This window comes from Epinephelus lanceolatus, chromosome 15 (genome assembly GCF_041903045.1).
Source record: "Epinephelus lanceolatus isolate andai-2023 chromosome 15, ASM4190304v1, whole genome shotgun sequence".
In the NCBI taxonomy this organism is placed as follows: Eukaryota; Metazoa; Chordata; class Actinopteri; order Perciformes; family Serranidae; genus Epinephelus; species Epinephelus lanceolatus.
This window is the reverse complement of record NC_135748.1, coordinates 11,258,518-11,276,346: the sequence shown is the minus strand read 5'-3', so window position 1 is coordinate 11,276,346 and position 17,829 is coordinate 11,258,518. Positions and strand designations below refer to the sequence as shown.

Below are 17,829 nucleotides of genomic sequence, written 5' to 3'. Positions count from 1 at the left end.
TAGACTCTATGAGGGGAAATATTTTTTTTACTCCTCACACAACTTGACTTGAGCATGTCCTAGATCCCAGACAGATCCCAGATATGTGTGAGTGTTTTATTTTAAAGTTTTTTTTCCAAACTGGTGTGTATAATGAACAGTGTATTCATTTTAAAGATATGATAATAATAATTTCATAGCCATTAGGCAATGTCAATTCTGCTTTATCTCACTTTTTGTGTGCCTGACACTGTGTGACTGACTTGCCATCCTCTTCTCCTCCATTATCATCAAACATCAGAGCAGGCAGTGAGTTGCACCCATGTCAAGCTATAGCTTTACCCATAAGTAGTAGTGACAAAGGGGTGGGGGTAAGCTGTTACAGAGCTGAGCCATAGATAGCTACAGCTTAATTTCATATCAGAGTATTTATTATATTCACTTTTTATTGTAGTTTGCAGGGAAATTTTCAAAAATTTCAAAAAGAAGGGGCACAGTCTTGCTTTACTATATTTCTCAGTTTCAGTGCTTCAGTTATTTCTTTCCTTCAATGTTTTAATTCTTTTTTTCTTACTTTCCATGGTTTCTTTCTGTCTTTTATCCTGATTTCTTACTTTGTTCATTCATCTGATGCTTGCTTTCTTTCTTTCTTTCTTTCTTTCTTTCTTTCTCTTCAATCTCACCCACCGTTCCTTTATTCATTGCTCTGCAACACAAGCTATTCCCCATTCACCACAGCTCCTGTTTAACTTAAGTGAAACTGATCGGGCAGATACAGATAGCACTTTCCTTCCTCTCCGTCTCTCTCCTTTTCCCTTGTATTTTTTTCTTTCCCCACCCACTCACCCTCTCTCCCTGATTTCTCATGCATCCCTCTCTTCCTCTCTCATGCATGGTATTTAAATTCTCCACCAGTCCTGCCGTAACCCCATGTTCATCTAACTGAAAGTGATAGGGCGGAGCTGCATAGCGTGTGGGAACCGCCATGTTGTTTGGTGAAAATGGGCCGATGATATATTCATCACGGCACAGGCAATAGGAATCCTGAGAGAGAGAGAGAGAGAGATCGAGAGAGAGAGAGAGAGAGAGAGAGAGAGAGAGAGAGAAAAAGAAAGAGTCTCATTTTGCTCAGCCAGTTTGGTTTGATGGTATGTGTGGGTGGACATACTGTATGTGTGAGCTGATTGATAGTGTGTGTGTGTGTGTGTGTGTGTGTGTGTGTGCGTGTGTGTGTGTGTGATATCATTCATCTGCTCGCTTCTCCTGTGACACCTTCAATAAAAGCCCATTGCGTGCCAGGGAGCGTCAACCAAACACACTGCTGCTAATCTGCGCTCCCATTCTGTTCCCGTTGTTTTGTTATGTCCTTCATTAGACTCCCTTTGTCTCATGAGTTCATCATAATGACCATCATGTATTAATGGCAGGTCATTCAAATATATTCTTCACAATAGTAAATCACTCTCACTTGATTGGCATCTCTGTGGGTTTCTGTTCCATTCTGGCATTTTCAAAGTCCCATGAAATGTGTTAGCTTTTTACAATGGCCTCACAGAGAGTATCATTACATTTTTCATGATATGTTAGTTCCAGTCCACTCGCTCTCCAGAATAAGAGGAGAATGTTATTAATACGTGTTCCAACATCACAAGTCCTCTGAAGCAGTGGTTTTCAACCTTTTCTTTGTCTCACATATCCCCCATAGCCCATCAGGAGGGCTCCAGTGCCCCTTCATCCTGCCCCTTCGCTAGATGGGATTTCTCTCCTGGAATTGTTCACCACAGAGACAATGATGAAGGGATCCTGCAATTGCAACATATGTAAGGTTGGTGGGAAACTGGGGTGTGTCCTGTGCAGTCAGTCTATCTATTCTGATAATAACTATACTTATTCAAAGTGGTATACCAATTTGTGACCCAATTTGTGTGCTGAATTTTCTTCTCGATATAAATACACTAGTCCATACCCATTGGTAGCTTTGTCACCTTCTACCTATGCCAATCCTCAATGCCTATGTGCAGTTTCACATAGATTGACCATGTCAGTGAGTAGAAAAACATGGAACAGACAGAATGACTGACTGACAGAATGACACACTGACAGTTTCCGTGATTATGTACAGCATACCATACCATGATTTAGTCATACCAAAAATTAGAAAAACCCAAACATTTGGCCACAGGGGGAGCCACAGCAATCGGTCGCATTTTAGCCATTTTTAAGCATTTTTCTGTTGTTATAGCGCCACCCAGTTGCCAATTAGAGTTAAATTTCTCCAGTCACCTTGAGGCGTCCTGTTCTACATATCTACCAAGTTTAGTAAAAATCCATATGGTGGTTAGGCCTAGATAAGAAATTAGCTCTCTAGCGCCCCCATTATGTTTGATTGGGTCAATAATGGAGGAGTCCCCTCAGATTATGTGTGGTCATATGCCTACAAAGTTGCGTGGTGATCGGTGAAACCCTTGAGATGTTATACACCTTTATGTGATGAGCCACGCCCTCCGCAATATTCATTGCCTTATAGAAGCTCAGTTTTAGTAAGTTTTCCAACTTTTGCCAAGAGGGAACTTTAGATATTGGTCCCTAGATTATGTTCACAGAGTTTCATGCAGATCGGCCAAACTTCCTAGGAAGAGATCGATTTGAAGTGTTTTTCAAAAAATTCAAAATGGCAGAAAATCTATATAACCGGAAGTTATGGGTTCTTGAGGCAAATGTGTTCCTCATGAGGAGAGGCATCTCTGTGCAAAGTTTCATGTCTCTATGACATACAGGGCATGAGACCATTCAAAGTTTGCAATTTCAATCAGTTGCTATAGCGCCCCCCTTTGGCCAATTGATGTAATATTGCTTCATTCGCATCCTCCCATGGCCCTCTACCACTGTGCCAAATTTCACATGGATTGACCAAGTCAGTGAGGGAAAAACATGGAACAGACACACAGACATACCCTGAGACAGAGTTTTCGTCATTATATAGTGAGATGCCTGTTCGTCCACCTATTAATTCCAGTTTTTTTCCACATTTCCATTTGTCTTCAACAACAAGCACTTTCCTGTGTTTTCTTTTACATTAAATGCCTATGAATAATGGAAAGTCAAGAAATGTTTAAATGTGGAAAAAAAATCTGCAAATTGGGGAAAAGTAGAAGGACTGTATTTAATTGGTGAATGAAAACGTATCTCTTTAAACAGAAATCTGTCTATGAATGCAGAATCTGTCGGCAACAATACAAGATTTTGGTAATGGAAGTGCTCTGGTTCAAGTACCATTGACCAATCATGTTTGAGCAGCAGATAAACAGTCCGTGTGGAGGGGTAGAATGCATTGGCTGAAATGCAGTCTGGTCTGGTGCATTCATCTGATGACAGTTGAGGCTTTTTTTTCCAGCTTTAACAAAATGTGTCTATATTTATATGCATACATCTGTTTAAAGTGCATAGCTGAAATGGCTGGTGCATGGTGCAGGAAGTCTTGGTCCAGACATTTGTTTGCTACACCAGATTCCCATTGTTACTGACTTGTACCCCCAGAGGTTTATCGTCTTTAGACTATTGGCCAATGGGTTTAGAGACTCTTTTGAGTTTCATTAACAGGGAAGCAGGTTATCACTGAAACTTTACGTTTTTCAACAATGCTGTGGTGAAAGTGTGGTTAGGTTTAGGCACAAAAATACTTGGTTATGGTTTAGAAAAGATCATGTTTTGACTTAAAATACCCATACTTACTGGCACAAAAAAGCTGCTGGGAAACTCTGCAAGTTTGGTGGCTCAAATGCCTCTGGGAAATGCTGTGATGTGTTAGTGAAAAACACCCATCTTAGATGGCCACAGGGGAAGTTTGTGTAGGTAAAAACACACCATGATTTGGTGGCTCAAATGCAGGTGGGAAATGCCTCAGTATTTTGGTAAATAACATCCAGGTTCCTTGCCACAAACACCACTGGGAGATACTGCAATGTGCAGCTAGAACACCCAGGAGCAGAACAAAACTCTGAGGTTTGGTGGCTCAAATACAGCTGGGATATGCCTCCATGTGTTGTTTAGATACATACAAGTTCGGTGCCACAAATGCTGCTTGGAAATGCCTAGATGTGCTGCTAAATACATCCGGTGTTGTTGGTTTTGAACAGTGGTTTGCAGTGGTCTTCAGCTTAACAGACGTCTCGCTTCATTTACACATTATCTATCTCCACCCTCCCGATGATACAAGTCAGCTTATGTATCATGTCACTTGAGAGATGTTGGTATGGCAAGTATGAAATGTGGAAATGTAATGAATCTGTGGTTTGCAGAAAGTCATAATACCAACATTCTCTTCTTGCAACTGGGCTGAATACAACCCTGGCCCAAATTCCTCACTGCCACTGAAGAAAATAAAGGCAGCACTGGAGAGTCATATTTAATTTTTGCTATCAAAGCCTGTATTAGCTCAAATTATCTGTTCCACACTTCACATGCCTCCTGGTAACTACAGAAGTGCCCTCTTGGCAAAATGTTCACCTTGTTGGGAATCGCTGCTCTAAGGTCTCTGGCCATAACATATCCTTTAGAAGGCCTTGAAAACACTCTATAGTCCAACACAATCGGCTCCACTCTGATATCTTTGCTGCCTGTGGAAACAAGCAGGAGCAAGGTGACCTTCGGATCAGCTTATTGAAGTTTGGGCTTGTTTCCGATCATTGGGAACCTCCCACTCACACTTTCAACCATGTAGCAAGTCCTATACTTCACTATCTACATTGTCTCGTGTTATAATGAGATCTATGCATGCTCTGCTATGTATACTTTTTAATTGCTCCACTGGGGATGAATACAATAAGTGAACTGAAGGGAGTCGTTCTAACAGCCCTGCTGGGTTGAACAGCGTGTATGTGAAAGTGGTGAAAATTGAAAATGAAAGTGCAGACACTGTTTAATTCTCTTTCTGATGTGAATGCTCTCCCTCCATCTGTCTCTTCCTCCCTCTCCTACTATCTGTCTCACTTGATAGCTCTTTTAAAATTCCCTGTCTTTGATGAGATCATAATTAAGTATTCTAATTACTGCAATTAATCCAATTACCTACCCGTGTTAATCGGGTGAAAGCATTGCTTGTCGTGTTTGTGGGCATGGTGTGCATTTGTGTGTGAGACACTGATTGTTAATGAAGGATTATATCAGAGCGTGTGGGAGGTTATGATTGATACAGACATATTCATCTTCTCATAGCTTTACCTTCTACCTTGAAAGTCAGTTGAGACACTAGAAAGAAAAAGCTTTTGATGAGTGCACACTGCTGTGTCAAGTGCTGTTGAATAAAACTGTACTTTTATTCAGCATTCTTTTTTTATTTGCACACAGGAACAGGAACTGGAATGCCATTTCATTTAGAAATGTTCTTGTCATTAGTTACGTATGTGATACAGAGGAGCACATCACGTTGTTCTAACACAAGACAATAATTCACAAGGTAGAGGTTAAGGACACACAGTAACCAGGTTACTGTGAGCTGCTCTCTGCAGACATATTACGCTGAATTTGTGAAGAAAAACTTTCAAATCCAAATCCTATCCATAGAGAAATTCCTCGATGAATTGAAGCCATAGGGGTCCGCTTTTAACAACAAAAACACATCAAAAAATCCATTTACACACCCTCACACAACTTGTGCAGCATAATCTGGGTAGAGGTAAAATGACTGTTTTTATTAATGGAGTCTGGCTTTGTAGATAGGATAGAGAAGCTTCAATATCCGTTCAGCTCCCTGCCCAGAAGAGCTGTCTGTCATTTCTTGTTTCCAACTGACAGTCAACGTTGAACCCTTAACCACGTGTTTATCATTATCACCGTTACAACAAAGGTCCCTTAACCTTAACAAAGAAGTCATTTTAACTTTTGGAACTTTTTTAGGAGTCAAATGATGTTGTCCTGATCATAGGAGTCAGATCAGAGAGCCCTTCTATGTATCATTATTAAGGGCACTGACAACTAGGCTTGCCATGTTCTTAGGGCATACAGCAATTACATTTCTTGTTCACTGCCAACACTGTTCCTTTGCTTTTTTTTAAACAGATGGCTACCTAGTTGGATGACAGACGCTACAGTTGTAAACTGAAAGTATCTGCTCTGTAATGCAGCAGCGGAGTTGCAGGAGTCAGATTTCACTTGTGATGGGAGAAAGCATATTGACCAGCAACACGATGGCAGAGGATTGGATGTCAAAGGGAAGAGACAAAGCACCTATTTGTCAATATTTCTGATTTAAACCCAATGCTAACAGGGAACCTGACCACCACTAAGTAGTTGGAGTTGTGCAGCCTGCCACCTGTACAGTAATTGTTCAATTGCTCCCTACAGTATTTCAAACTGATTAGCATTTGTCTTGTATTGTGACACATTTTTTGACAAACAATTGCAGTAGTACTAATCTCACACACAAATACATTACCTTTGATACTTTGTGATAAAAGTCGGAAATGTTGTCTGTAGAGTGCTTAATACAGCACTCTACAGACCAGAGGCAGCTGGTGTCATTTTCTCCAGGGGGGCTATACCAAGCTCCAAATATACATATACCAAAAATCAAGAAAACATGTATCACACCAGTATATTTAATGCCAAAAAGGATTTCAGCTATCCCAAAGCAACAGAAAACAATCTTTATAACTAACCAAAAAAATCAGAACAGACCTTGTTAAATAAATGAAAACAACAAAAGCAACATTATAATGACATGTAGTGCAGTGTTTTACTTTTTGTATTGTCTTCCTCGGTATGTGGACTGTTGAGTAATTGTGATGTCCGGCTGATCAGGTCCAAGCTCTTTCACTTCGAGCTTCTCCTGCAACATCCTCCTCTCAAATGGTGTTGTTTTTAAAGACTTCACTGTATTTGCTTTCTTTTTCTCCATTTCCATCTTGTTCTCCGTCGCCAACTCTCGCTCAAACTCAAGCTTGTCACTCCACACCAGAGCATGTGAGCGGAGCAGGGAGCGGAAGTATTTTGTGTTGAGCGAGGAGCGGCTATTTTTTTTTTAAAGGTGGAGCGGAGCCTTATCTCGTGCTCCAATTTTGCTCCGGTCGCCCATGCCCCACCCAGAATGCATCTTTGCACCTGTGCACACCTAGCCTGAGTGTCAGACTGAAGCTCCCAGAACCTTCAGTCTGACATGGCTTCCATTGAAGGCGATTTACAAGGGGGAGGGAATTTGATTTTTTCCCTAACCAATCAGTAGAGATCAACGACTCACCCAGAATCTGACGTCATTAGTATCCATGCATCGGGGGTGCCGAAAACAAGTGAGCATTGCCCGTTTAAAATGTCTCCGTTGTCATGCACGCCCAGCTGCATCGCCGTTAAATCCAGTTTAGCAGCTTCCTTAATTTGGTCCTCCATTAACGCGAGTAGTGGCGAAATACCTCGATAGCATCATTAATGTGGTCTGTAGGATCTGTAGAGGTCGCCATTGTTGCTATCCTCACCAGTTACCCACCAGCGTACAGCTTGACATCAGCGTGGCGCTGATTGGCTAATCGCTAGACCTGTCCCCACCCCCAGCGTTCATTGGTCCGTCCAGCGTTTGGATGAGATAAATCGCAAATTCACTGAAGTATGCCAGACCAGAGATGCAAGCCTACTTTCAAAACTATGGAGTAAACTATGATTCTGGCTGCTCAGGTCTTTTAGAAGACTGATGACAATTTTGGGAGCTCTAGTTCTGCTCAGTTTTCTCAGTTTTGTCTCTCTTGGTTGAAAAATAAAACGTTTTAAATTAATAACCTATGGTCTCACTGTTTTTGTCGGCTTAAAAACGAAATATTACCTTTATGTCTTAGTTGAGTTGGGTTGTGGTATTTTTTAAATGAAATGAAATTACGTAGCCTGGGGAAAGACAGAATCGAATCTACCAAGCTCATGTATTATTTGTGAATAGAAGATTACAGGTTAGGGTAGTAGGACGCAGTTTTTTTGAGCGGAGTGGTGAGCAAGTGGAGCGGGATAAAATTTATGATGGAGTGGACCGGAGCGGAGCGAAGAATGCGCAGAATCAAGCGGAGTGGACGAGTGGCGCAAAGTGACAGGTCTGCGAGCGAGGAGTGGAAATTTTCATCCGGTCCACTCCGCTCACATGCTCTGCTCCGCACTGTATGACAGACAGCTGTGACGTCATCCCGCTTGCAATTGGGTGGGACGTAAATCAGCTGCATTCAGCCAGCTCCTATCTCTTGTATTGAAAAGGAGTGAACTGCGCATGTACAACTTACAACGAGAGTCTATGGGCAAAGATTCTTGCACCCCAGAGAGGAAACACGTGACCAATCAGTAACTTAAGACAACTAATTTTTATTGCAGATGATACATTTTACTCACTAACTACATCATATTTATCTTGCTCATCTGAAAAATGTATATATATTACAAAGTATTTTTATTTTATTTTTTAGATGTGGGGAGAGTGGTGGGGCAGTGCCCTAGTGCCCTCTATTGACCAGCCGCCACTGCTACAGACATTGAGCATCACTGACAAATATTCAAACCGGTAACAAAGGTGTTGTTTCAACTTTCAAACAGGTGGGACAGTTTCCTCACCTCACCCTACTTACAATGTGTTTTGTCATTTCTATGTATATGCAAATAGTGCATCCTTCACAACTCGATTCCTCCCACTAACCTGCTTTCTTGGTAAATGGACTGTATTCATTTAACATTTTTATCTAAAGTGCTTCACAACTTTACTTTTTCGCCCATTCACACACCAACAGCAGCATCCTCCACTGCCATTACCTCAGGAAACTACAAAGTTCCTTTATGTGCTTATACCACCCCCACAAACGCAGCTGTGCACACTATAACCTAAAGTAACCATACTGTTTATTCAGCATTTTGAAGCAGAATTAAGAACGCGGCCTTGATTTAGAACGGGCTACATCAAACACTTAAGTAATGATAGCAGAATTAAAGCACTTTGTTTTCACTTTAAGTCAACTCACAACAAAAACTGAAAGAAGCATAGTGTAGGTGAGCTACTCTACCATTGTACATCATGATATACTTCTGTATGCAATCTGATGAAAAGGTGAAGGTTATAGATATTACCTGATGTGAACTTGTCTTCACATTTTTACACTGAAGGTACAGGAGACACCTCAGTAATAATCTCTGCATGTGTGTGTGTCTCACATTGCTTCAGAGACATCCTGTTCCCAAAGTACAGTGGCAGGTCATAATGATGTTTCCAGGCTCTGTCTCACTCCCTCTTTCTCTTTCTGTGTCTTTCTGCTAAACTAGGACAAGGACATACATGGACAAAGTAGTGCTTATTAGTGTCCTGCCCTGGTCTCCCCCCACACACACATACATGCACACACACACATACAGTACACACACACGCACACACGAGCAGTGTTTTGCCTGAAGGTGACTGCGGGAGATGAGAGGAACCAGTCATTTTGCTACAGTTACTGTTTTATCAGATAAGTGCAGGCCATCCAGATGGCACAGTAGGCAAGGACACATGAGGCTTCTCTTCCATGTATACAGAACAGTTGAACAGTTTTTAAAGAAAGTGAAGCATGGTTGCAAAACCTGTGGGACAAGAGAACTCAACATGGGACACAAGAGAGTGGGGTTCTGGATTTTTTTAATGAGCTCTAGGCAGACAGACAGTTTGGTGTTCAAGTTGAAGATTCCACCGAAATATGATAAGGTTTGGGGAACATCCAGGTACTTTAAATGCTGCATCGTTTCAAATCCCAGCTCAGACTGTGATTTGCAGCATGGAGTCTGGGGCTGTGTATTTACTCGAGGCAGAGGTGGGTAGCAGTCTCAGACGTTGTTTGGCAATAAGAACTTGGATATTTGATTTCTCAAAGTAGAACTCCAACAGAACCCCAAATAAACCAAAGAAAAACCTAAATTATTTAATAAAAAAATAAAATAATAATAATTAAAGATAATATATTCCCAACTGGGAGACTTGGGAGCACAATGGATAACTGTCATTATTGAATGCATTACTGCCAGAGGCTTTTGTTGGATAATATTGCCAAATTAGCATTGCAAAGAGAGGACCTATGTAGATGATGTAGGACAACCACCACTCCACCCAGCTTAGTCTTGGCGAGGTGCTGGAAACATCAATATGTCCAACATGAAAAAAAAAGAGCCTAATCAATTAATTAATTAATTAATTAATTAATTAATTAATTAATTATGAATTATGAATTATAAACTTTAAACAAGAAGAAAAGAGTATTGATTTTGAGGGTTTCTCTCTGTGGTCAAACTATCATTATTTTAACAGGTATCTTTTTAGTTAATCAGTCATGTATAAATGAAGTTAACTAGTTAACTTAGGTTCGGGAGCATGGTCACGCCTCAACCACACCTCTAATCACCTGACAAGCCTACATATACCTGGCCAACCCATCCAGCCCCGTTTGTCTCAGATCTCTCATCAGATCCTCAGACAGACAGTGCTTCACGCACAGCTAACAGCATCCTTGACTAAAGTCAATACAGCGATTAGGTACTCACCCACCATGGACGCCGAATTGCACATCGGTCCACCTGATTCCGACAGCGATCTGTACGACGAACTGTACGAGACTGGTTATCCTCCTCCGGAGCAGCAACCGGACCGCAGCCAAGCGGCCCGCAGGAGCCGGGTGCGCTCGGTGGTCAGCGTACCACAATCTCGCCGTTCGAGCTCCATCAACAAGATCTCTCCTATGCCCAGCAGAACCCGGGCCTCATCTCCACCTTCAGCGAGGATCCACAACACCGGTCACCGCAGGCGGGATCACGGAGGCCGGCTTCATCCCTCTGCACCTCCTACCCATCGGCAGCCTCCCTCACGTCAGTGAAGAGCCTCCGGTCTACAAACACGGCACCCTCGCACTCCGCCTTCACCTCCAACCCGGCAGTCTCCACATCCACAATCACTGCCCGACAGTAGAAACTGGACCGTCGCCCATCTCCAAAGGTTCCTGAAGGAGAAAGGCATCCCCTTCCACCGTACTGCTTCAACTGCCGCTGCCTCAACCGCGCTTCCCGTGCTTCCGGCTTCGACGCCTGGGCCAACCACCGCCCACGTTGCCAGCCGTGACGTCACTCAGGTCACCCCGCCACAACCACAGCCTGCAGCATCAGCCCCCCCAACCGGGGGGATGTTGTATGTCCCCTGTGTCTGCTCCGTCTGTCTCTGGCTTCTCTCAACTAATCTCAGCATTCTTTTCATCCATGTCTTTGCAGGCTTCACAAAATCCCCGTGCACATGCATCCTTTCATCCCATCATCCCTTCCTCTACCCTTCCTTCAGTTATCCAAAACAACATGGCTTCTGCTCCCCTATCTTCTCTCACCAGCAGCACAGCAGGTCAATGCAACAAACCAGAGGGCTCCACCACAAGCTGCACAGCCTCCTTCCCTCCTTCTGACTTTTCTATCCCCCCCCCCCCACCCCCCCTTTCCCCTCCCTACCCCCTACCTTCCCCAACACCCAAATGTTTTTTTCAATTGTGCAACTAACTACACTCTCGCCACAGCAGCACCACCCAGCCAACCAGCTTCAGCACTCTATCGCCCTTCTCCTGTCTCTCCCACCTTACACCACCAAATTCTTACTGGTAATTGCATTGATCTAGCCCAACTCCTTCAACCATCCATCATAGACACCAGTCAGCCCAAAGAAATTCACACTCATTCCAGTTACGTGCAGCTCCGCCACCCTTTACCTTCTCGGTCCAAAGACTTGACTCCCACTGAATTCGCCCTTGCCTTTTCACTCTGCAGATGTCATCTGCTCAGCCTTCCCTGCATGGAAAGCTGAGCTAGACGACTACCTGTCAATAGTGCTCGACATCGCGCTATGGTTCGGAGGGACAGGGTTTTACTCTTACCATGTCCATTTCGCTAATCAGGCAGCTGGCCGCATACAACAGTTTAACCAAGGAACATACTGGGGCACTCTCGATTCCGAATTATACTGCCGCATCTTCGCCGCCCGCACATCCCTCTCCTGCGAGTTGTGCGGAGCCCCCTCCCACCCTGCCACCACATGCACAGTCAGTGCCTCACCACCTCGATCACGTCCTTCTTCTTCACGCGACACCTCAGTTTTCAACCGCTTATCAGCAGCTGCACCCCCACCTTCCATCATCCCTAAGCCTGCAGACTTACGTCCCTTAGTCAATGTCCCAGTGCATAAGGGGGTAGATAAACGGGGGCGCCCAGTCCTGTACCAGGCAGGAAGGATGGTCTGCAATAATTTCAACCACCTGGGCTGCTCCCTCTCCAACTGCCACTTCCTGCACGTCTGTTCCTTCTGCGGAGGTGCGCACGCCAGGACCACCTGCCCTCACAACCCTACCACATATGCAGCATGACTAGCACGGCACCTCTGCACACCCATTAAGGTAAACATTTTTGCCACTGCTCTACAACATCATCCTGATAGACCGTTTGTTGATTTTCTCATCAATGGCTTCACACACAGTTTCCATCCCGGTATGGAAGTACTTCCCGACACTACACACATCTGTCATAACCTCCAGTCCACTCTCGTGGAACCTCACACCGTCGACACCCTGCTGGCTAAGGAAGTCAAAGAGGGTTTCATGATATGGCTATTTGACAGTCCCCCATTTCCTATATTCCGCATCAGTCCCATAGGTGTTGCAACTCGGAAATATTCAGGCAAAAAGAGACTAATCATTGATCTATCTTCACCACACGGCTCACACATTCTGAGCATCAACAGCGTCATACCATGCCCAGATTTCTCCATGCAATACACAAACATTGACCACGCCATCACTCTCATCCGTCTGGCACAGAGGTAGGCAACCTGTGGCTCTGGAGCCACATGTGGCTCTTTAGCCCCTGTCCAGTGGCTCCTTGAGCCTCTGAGAAAAGAATTCTATGGAAATTCATTCTATGAATCCAAATGTTGCTGAACCTTGATAGCAGTGGCTGGTTAGCTATGGATGCCAAATCCAAAAAAGTAAAGTGAATAAAATAGAGAATGTAGTAGTGCGTGGACAGATTTGTTTGCTCTCACTGCCAGCTCTGCAAAATTTAAGTACCAAATAATCATAAATAGTGCCCTGCACAGTGTCCACCTTGTGGTAAAACATATTAACAAATGCTTATTTAGACCATAAGTATACACTAATTTAGACTTAATAGGCTATTTACCTTGATTATAAGGCTCAAACATGTTTTGCGGCTCCACACAGATTTTTTTAAATTATTCTTGGGCAAAAATGGCTCTTTTAATGGCAAAGGTTGCAGACCCCTGGTCTAGCAGGACGCAGGGCCTGGCTTTCCAAAGCTGACATCACCAGTGTATTTAAGGTTCTGCCCATTCACCCAGACTACTGGCGTTTTTTTCGGCGTTTGCTGGAAAGAAAGTTTTTACTTCTCAGTACGCCTCACCTTCGGATGCAGAAGCAGTCCTAAGATCTTTGACTCACTCTCAGAAGCCCTTTACTGGATCTTGGTCAACAACCACAAACTCCCTCATGTATTACACCTCCTCGACGATTTTCTCATCGTCACTCCACCATCCTCACCCCCTCGCCACGAGCTCACTACCCTCATCAAAGCCTTTTCGGAACTCGGTGTTCCTCTTTCTGAAGAGAAAACCTCAGGGCCTGACACATCCATTGAGTTCTTGGGCATCACTCTCGATTCAGTCTCCTTCCAGGCTTCTCTGCCAGCCGAGAAAATACTGCGCATCACTTTGCTCCTGTCTAACTATCTCCTGGCAGACAGATGCACCAAACGCCAGCTGCTAGTCCTCCTTGGCCATCTCAATTATGCCATTAGCATAATTCCTCAGGCAAAATCCTTCCTCTCCAACCTCCTGACTAAAGCAGCAACCATCCCCTCACTCCACGACAGAGTCACCCTAGATGACGCCTGCAAAATGGAAATGCGCATGTGGCAGCATTTCCTGTCCTCCTGGAATGGTATTTCGTTCTTTTATGAAGACTACCTCACGCAGCCCGAGGACATCCAACTTTACACAGATGCAGCTCCCTCCATAGGTTTCGGCAGCTACTATGGAGGGAGGTGGTTCGCTTCAGCTTGGCCCCCAGAGTTTAGCTCTCTCGATTCAGGGTCCCGCTCTCCTTCGTCCGCACTCCATGAGCTATATCCCATCATCATAGCTGCCATTCTTTGGGGGCACGAATGGTCAAAAAAATCCATACTCATCCACTCAGATAAAACAGCAGCTGTAGAGATCATTAACAAAGGGCGATCTCGCTCTCCCATCATCATGCAGTTCACACGCAGACTCACACTAATCTCAGCTCAACAACAGTTCATTCTCCAGGCAGCTCACATTCCCGGTCATTACAACAGCATCGCTGACTCATTGTCTCGGATCAAACTCGGATCTTCATCCCACATCAGTCCCTCTGTTTTCAGCCACAATATTCAATTAGCTCCACAGCTAAGAAACCTCACAAGCGCCTCACAAGAGGCCATACTGAACATCCTCGCTCCAAGCACTCTCTCTGCCTATCTAACTGGCTGGAACTCTTTTAAAGCATATCACGCCACATACCAGATGTCATTTCCCTCTCTCGACATCACATCCATCTGCAACTTCATCACCCATGCTCATTCCATCTTAAACATCCGAGTATCAACCATCCAGACCTACCTAGCAGGAATCAACTATTTCCATAAACTAGTCACTGGCTCCCCTTGTCCAGCCACCTCTTATTCACACGTTACCATGCTAGTCAAAGGCTTGCGCAAACAGGAACCCATGCCTCCAACTACACGCCTACCACTCACTTCTGACCTTCTCAGCCTCTGCATCCACACTCTACGTTCAGGCTACATGTCCCCGATGGTCGACTTAACCCTCAAATCCATGTTCCTGCTGGCTTTCTTTGGGTTCCTGAGATGCTCCGAATTCGCCCCAACTTCTTCTGCTTACAACCCTTCTCATCATCCCAGTATGTCCGACATAACCATCCATACCTCTGACTCTCTCATATTCACACTCTGAAGGAGCAAAACCGATCAACTGGGCATTTCCTTCCCCATCTACCTCTTCCGCCTCAACTCCTATCTCAGCCCATACGAGCTGCTGACAAAATACATCCACTCCAGGTATGCTTCCAGCGCATTACCTCAACACCCACTATTTCTCACTGAAACAGGAAAAATGGCCACCCGATTCTGGTTCCAGAAACATCTACACAGAGTCCTCCGCATTTCAGGCATTTCTTCCAAACATTATTCGAGCCATTCCTTCCGCATCTGTGCAGCCTCCACCGCAGCCAGAATGGGCATCTCTGATCAAACCATCCAGGTCCTAGGTCGCTGGTCCTCTCAGACATACCGCACATACATACATAACAACCTCAACGATCTACGTCAAGCTCACACCCAATTGAGCTTATAAAATCCAACCCTTTTGGGGGTCCATAATCAGCTTGGGCGGAAAACGCTGAGACGGAACCCCCACACTGAGTCTCCTTCTGCCCAGCATCCAGCGTACCCTCCGGACCAGCCTGGCTGAGGACATCCTCCATCCATCTTTGCCCCTCCCCTCTACATTCACTCACCATCAACATCATCTCATACCTCAGAACATTCATTAAAACATTTAACTTCATATTGTTGTGGCGTGATCCTTGCTAGTGAAATGAAGTTAACTAGTTAACTTAGGTTCGGGAGCAGGGTCACGCCTCAACCACACCTCTAATCACCTGACAAGCCTACATATACCTGGCCAACCCATCCAGCCCCGTTTGTCTCAGATCTCTCAACCTGCCCACCCTTTCCCCTTCTCTTCATCATCTCCACTACTCCTCTCATCCCTTCCAATTCCATCTAGTTCATATCTCTCCCATGTCTCATTCTAGGTACAGTCCGGGCGTCCATAATCAGCTTGGGTGGAAAACGCTGAGATGGAAACCCCACACTGAGTCTCCTTCTGCCCAGCATCCAGCGTACCCTCCGGACCAGCCTGGCTGAGGACATCCTCCATCCATCTTTGCCCCTCCCCTCTACATTCACTCACCATCAACATCATCTCATACCTCAGAACATTCATTAAAAAGTTTAACTCCATATTGTTGTGGCGTGATCCTTGGTAGTGAATACTGACTCAAAGTTGCTACTCTTCTGTACATTATAGGAAAATGTACAGTATGTAACGGTGATGCCTGGAGACCCCCCCCAGTTGTTAACCCAGGCAGACCATTTATAATATGGATATATGGATAAGAATCATACATTGTGAACTAGGGAATTAACGACTTTGATTTTTTTCAGGTCGACTTATCTGTCAATAAAGTCGAAGTCGAGTCGACAAGTCAGACTTGGACTCAAAGCGGACGTCCGCAAGCCCTGTGCACGCAAAGCTCAGATTTTACGACCGCGCGCACCAATGACTGCTCGGTATGTATTTTTCACATTGCGGGGACTTTTCACGGACATTTTTACAGGAAACTACAACGCAGAAGTGTGCTCGACTATGAAAGCCCGAATGACTGGAGTCTGCTCCGCTTATAGTAAGCCTGAGTATGTTCAAGGATAAAGTATCAGTGTAAGCCAATCAGAGGCAGCGATTGCATTCCGTACACAAGCACACAGAGAGAGAGAGGGGGAAAAAAACACACAATTTGTTGACTCCTCCCGGGGGGTGTTGACTTGTGCCACTGACGTTGACACGTCAACAAATCGACATTTCTGTTAATGCCCTATTGCGAACACAGCAGTAACTTTTTTTGCAGCAGTGAGTGATCTGCAAGGTTGGTTTTGCGCCACCTTATGGCCCTTCTTATGTGTGTTCACACCAGGCAAGAATACAACAATTTGTGAATTACATGTACAGTCAATATAAAGACGTGGTTAGATGTGAATTCCTGCTGGGCGACACGATGGATGTGATGGATGTGACGTGAATGATGCAAAATATGTAAATTAAGAGATTCAAATGAAGTGAGTGGCACGTTTTCGCATCATACGCTTATTTGCGAAAGCTGAAGAATCTTAATTTCAGCGACTGATACACACTGCGACAGCCAATCAGCATTGAGGTCTTCCAGGGACGTATGACGCCAGGGACGTACTGGCAGAAGTTCATTCATTGTCAGTTGCGCGTATGAAGCAAGTCAACATTTTAGCATTCAAACACAAACATTTGCATCGTGTTTGGTCTGAACACAACATTAGGAGGTCTTTGGAGATGTTACGCCAGCGGTTACGTCAGTTGGAGGCCTCCACGTGGGGAAGACAGACAGAACGCTCGGCCAATAATTGCATTTGGTCCGAATGAAATGATTGGCCGGAGTTTTCTTAGAACCATATGAGAATGGTATAATTATGAGTTTTTATCTCTGGTGGAATTCACTTACATTTTACATGTGCCATCAGCTTATTAATAGCATTTGAACCTAAACAAAGAAAAGTGTAAAATTTCCAGAAAGGTAAGTGTAGCTTTAAGTGGGTAAAGGCAAATAGTAGAACATTAGATCACTTTACTGTAATATAGTGATAAAACCAGTACAAGACTGCACCTACAATATAACTTTATCTAGGCTAACATCATGGTATCGATGTAATAATGACATATTGCCCAGTTCTACCATCTGCCATCAAAAGCCTGCTGGGTGATGCATTTCACATCATTGATGACATTGACCTGGGTATGGGTGGGGAGCTCCTGGTGGTGGCAGCACAGGACGACACCAAACACCACTCATATGCACTTCCTGCACACACTGCAATGACACAAAGCTGGTTGACAATCAGTAATGTTTCCTTTAATATCCTCCCAAAGATATAGATTTAAACATCAATCAAAGACCCTGTTTACACTTGGTTTTAAAGTAC

The 17,829-nt window shown here is 44.2% G+C and overlaps 1 long non-coding RNA gene across 5 annotated transcripts in view; it reads left to right on the top strand.

Annotated features, from left to right (window-relative positions):
• Positions 1-16,056, top strand: part of LOC117266590 (uncharacterized) — a 40,708-nt gene extending 24,652 nt beyond the window's left edge. Inside the window, exons 5-7 of one of the 5 annotated variants that reach the window (XR_013493439.1) lie at positions 1,685-1,799; positions 8,409-8,535; positions 15,855-16,056. This is a non-coding gene — a long non-coding RNA (uncharacterized LOC117266590). Of the gene's footprint in view, positions 1-1,684; positions 1,805-6,036; positions 7,697-8,408; positions 8,536-15,854 lie in introns of those variants that run through there. The other 4 variants (XR_013493440.1, XR_013493443.1, XR_013493441.1 and 1 more) reach the window with 4 other exon arrangements.
• Positions 16,057-17,829: the final 1,773 nt, after the last annotated feature.